The sequence below is a fragment of the Fukomys damarensis genome, unplaced genomic scaffold (assembly GCF_012274545.1).
Source record: "Fukomys damarensis isolate Sample0158 unplaced genomic scaffold, DMR_v1.0_HiC HiC_scaffold_1, whole genome shotgun sequence".
NCBI classification, from domain to species: domain Eukaryota; kingdom Metazoa; phylum Chordata; class Mammalia; order Rodentia; family Bathyergidae; genus Fukomys; species Fukomys damarensis.
The window spans coordinates 43,333,498-43,337,877 of record NW_022900913.1 but is presented as its reverse complement, the minus strand read 5'-3'; the positions used below and the strand labels follow the sequence as shown (position 1 = coordinate 43,337,877).

At 38.1% G+C, this 4,380-nt stretch overlaps 1 pseudogene; it reads left to right on the top strand.

The window, feature by feature from the left end:
* The first annotated feature begins 3,214 nt into the window (after positions 1-3,214).
* On the top strand, positions 3,215-3,966 carry LOC104864151 (annotated as a pseudogene).
* The last annotated feature ends 414 nt before the right edge of the window (positions 3,967-4,380 follow it).

Genomic DNA, 4,380 nt, shown 5'->3' with positions numbered 1-4,380 from the left:
ACGCTGGGCCTATGCACATTAGGCAAGCATTCTACCACTGAGCTACATTGCCACATCCTCAGCCCTTTTTATTTTATTTTGAGACAGCATCTTGCTAAATTGCCCAAACTGGCTTTAGATTTGTAATCCTCTTGCCTTGGTGTCCCAAGTAGCTGAGATTATTGATATAAAGCACTAGGGCTGATGCTAAAGTTTTGATTCCAGAATATCATTCTCCTAGTAAATAACATACTAATAGAGCCCTTTCAGACTCCTGCTGAAATGTGACCAATCTTCCCTTCACACCGAAGTATGCTTTCTACTTACTGGCCTTAGTACTCTTGATATAAATTTTAAAGTGTAAGATCTTATAATCTCCTCTTAATGAAATTATTATTTGAAGCAACTTTACTTCCATAGCTCACCTATTGTGGAGCTCTTTTATCAACCACAATACTAGATCTTTCTATAAAATGAGGGAAAATTATTGTCAATATTTATGTTAATAGAAGCCAATAGCTAATGCTCCTTTCTGGCCAATGAACCACAATTTAACTACAGAAACACACACACACACACACACACACACACACACACACACACATCAGCCTGGAGAAGTCATAACTTTCTCCTATTTGAGTCTGCATTTCTGATCTTTACTTATTTTATCCTAGCACAGTCTTATATAGATGTAATTTCTAAACAATAATTTACAGGTTGATTATCTATGATAATGACCAATATACTATAACCAGGCCCACACGGGCAATAAAACACTATCATTAGAGTCACTTTTAACTGGTCCTTAATTGGAAGCCAGTGGATCAAGACAGTCATGGAACAAGGCATTGAGGCAGAGAGCCAGAGGGTGTTTGCACACTTTAAATTATCTTTAATTGATAAGCTAAAGGTAACTATTTGGTGACTGAGAAGTAGGGTCTAAAATATACTTACTCATTTAAAAGATATTAGGCTTTAGGAACATGTAAGTGTTCACATATATAGAGTAAAAGCAACAGAAACCTGGAAATATGATCCACCACATGAACACAGCCCAAGAAAAGAGGTAAAAATATTCCAGGGTGATTGCAGTTGTTGACCTCTGTAAAGGCTGCAATTACGCAATATTTTTAAGATGCTGCTGGCTATTTTTCTCAGAAGAAGGATCAGGTCAGTGAGCCTTTGAAATAAGTGGCCTTGTATTCAAGAATCTGAGAAATGCTTAAGTCAAGGAGTGTGAATGATTTCTTGGCTCTCACTTTTTTTACCTGGTGGAAATAGCAACTGAGATGTTCTACTGAGAACACTGAGGTAATTTTTGTTTGTTTGTTTGTCTTAGTGGTACAGCTTTTCAATTATAATAAAGGAAGTTGAAACAGAAGTAAATACTGGTTATTTTGAAATCTTACTAAAAATCTGGTGGAGATTAGCTTAATCCCTATTGTTTGAATGGGAAATTCTTATGGAGTGTTAAAGATTATGTCGATCTTTTCATGTATAATATTTACTAGAATCTGAGAAATCTGAGGAAGGATCTGAGGAAGTCCCAACCTTTAATACGAGAAGATGGATCTCAGGTTGATGAAGGAGCTTGTTTTTATTTTTATTTATTTTTTATTTTTTGGTACCAGGAACAGAACTCAGGACCTTGTACTTGTCAGACTGGCACAGCACCACTGAGCTAAATCCCCAGCACTGAAGGAGGTTGTTTTTTACCATATTGCAGATAAGTAGCTGGGAGATAATCTCCCCTAGGTCTGCTTGGTTCTATAGTTACTCCCTGTCTTCTGCTCATCATTGTTTGTGGCAAAGAGAGTCCAAGGGTAGGTCTGGGTGGTTCTTAATTAATCCTACCCACAAATATGTATTTTGTATTTTCTGCTTAGCAAAACCCAGTTTCAAAAAATCATCAAAGAAATTGAATCCTTCATTCACTCCTGGTGAGAATGCAAAATGATGTAACCACTTTATAATACAGTTTAACAGATTCTTGCAAAGCTAATATACTCTTAGCATACAATCCAAAAATTGAAATTTTTGGTATTTGTTCTAATGAGTTGAACATTTGTGCCCACACAAAAGCCAGCACTTAGGTGCTTATAGCAGCTTTATTCTTAGTTACCAGTACATGGAAGCAGCAAAGATGTCCTTCAATAGGTGAATAGATAAAACTATATTAATCTTTTTTTTAATTTTGGTACTGGGGGTTGAACTTGGATTCTTGTGCTTGCAAGGCAGGCCACCGAACCACTGAGCTAAATTCCCAGCTAAAACTATATTAATCTTAATGATGAAGTATTCCTAAAATTAAAGAGGGGTTAGCTATTCAACCACAAGAAATATGGAGAAACCTTAAATAAATATAGCTAAGTGAAAGAATGAATCTGAAAGGGCTATACAAAACATGACTGTAGAAATGGTAAAATGGTCAGTGCTTGGCAGAGGTTTGGTGGGGGCCATAACAGGGAGAGCACTAGGGATTTAGGAAGTGAAAATACTCTGTAGAATCATGATGGCAAGTACATGACATTAACAAGACACACAGAATATACAGCAGCAAAAGTAAATCATAGTCAAACTACAGATTTTAGCTAATAATAACACATCAGTATTAACTAATTAATTATGATAGAGATACCTCTTTAATTATATATATATGAAAATGGGGAAAGAAAAATGTGGTGATTTGGAGGCTATAACCAGGACTGTGGGAACTCTGTACTCTCCAGTCAATTTCCTTGAATCTCAAATTACTCCCAAATAGGTTTATAATTTAAAAAGGACCATCTTCAAAGTATAAGTACTTTATTAAAGCCCTTTTATGTCAAAATCTGTTGTTGATTCCAAGGACTCTTAATTATGTCCCTGTCCCCAAGGACTTAGCACATAATTCAGAAGATAATACACACCCATCAAACTATTAAGTAACATCTGAAGGATTCAGAGTTAAATACACTGAAGAACGCATATTTTAAAAAATGCTATAACTCTCAGAAAAGAAATAGTTCAGCATGGAGTTAAGAAGGTGAATTTAATCCTCCATTTAGCACTGACTTCAGAAAGGAGAATTATGATGTGCCTGGTTGTGGATGGCAATTGAAGAAACAAAGAACTATGACAGTAAGTATAAGGAGACAGCACAGCAGTGGAGATTCAAAGCAATAGAGATGAAGAAGATTTCAAGAAAATAGAATCTCTACTTGCAGAGTTTCCTGGAAGTTGCAATATTTTGAAAATGGGCTCCGGTTTGCTGGGGACAGGAGTGTGGACAGGCCCAGTTACCATCCCGGCACCCACAGAGCAGATGCTGATGATCAATGTGCAGCGCCTGCTGGAGGCTGCCGAGGTTGGGGTGCCAGGAGTGAGAATATGAACATGGCTATGCCTCATCGTTCCCTTCCATGCCTAGCCCCAGCTACAGAATTCAGAGGCCGCACGGAGATTGAGCTGGGCTGAAAACCTCAGTAGTGGGAGCAGCAATACCATTGCTGCCAACAGATCTACCCACAATGAGCTGGAAAAGAATCGGAGAGCTCATGTGCACCTATGTTTAGAATGCTTAAAAGTTTTGATTCCACTAGGACCAGACTGCACCAGGCACACAACAATTAGTTTGCTCAACAAAGCCAAAGTACATATCAAGAAACTTAAAGAAGCTGAAAGAAAGAACAGCCCCAGCTTGAGAATTTGGAACAAGAACAGAGATTTTTTTAAGCGATGACTAGAAGACTAGAACAGCTGCAGGGTTCTCAAGAAATGGAATGAATATGAATGGACAGCATTGGATCAACTATTTCTTTAGATTGTTATGATTCGGAGTGAGAGAAGATCGAACTGGATGGAGAAAGCACAGAGTTCTTCCATGGAGAAGCGGACAGTATAAGCACCATCAGCATCAGTGACATTGATGACCACAGCAGCCTGCAGAGTACTGGGAATGATGAGGGTTACTCCAGTTCCAGTGCCAAACTTTTGTTCACTTCCTAGAACCCAGCATGACATAACAGTGCAGGGCAAAATATTCACTAGGCCAATACAATACAATCTCTTAAATGGGTGTGTGGGGGGGTGAGGAGTCCTTGTAGCCATGTTTGTGAGCCCTGCCTTACTCTCTCCAGCTGTTCCTCTCTTTCCAGTTTGCTTCTATTAGAGTTTCCAATGAAGAAAATGCAAAAAAAAAAAAAAAAGAAAACCAAAAGGCTTAATAGTCATTACTCTTTAGAACAGCAAACTTACTAATAATACATCAGGTACTACATGTCAGAGTTACAGGTCTGAAGTAAGCATTAAATGTAGTTGCCTGCTGGTTGTGCCTTTCGAAATACCTCATGTTCATGCAAAGCCAGAAAAAGCTATAATCTACATGGAGACAGAAAGAGAGGTACAGAGACAGAGAGACTG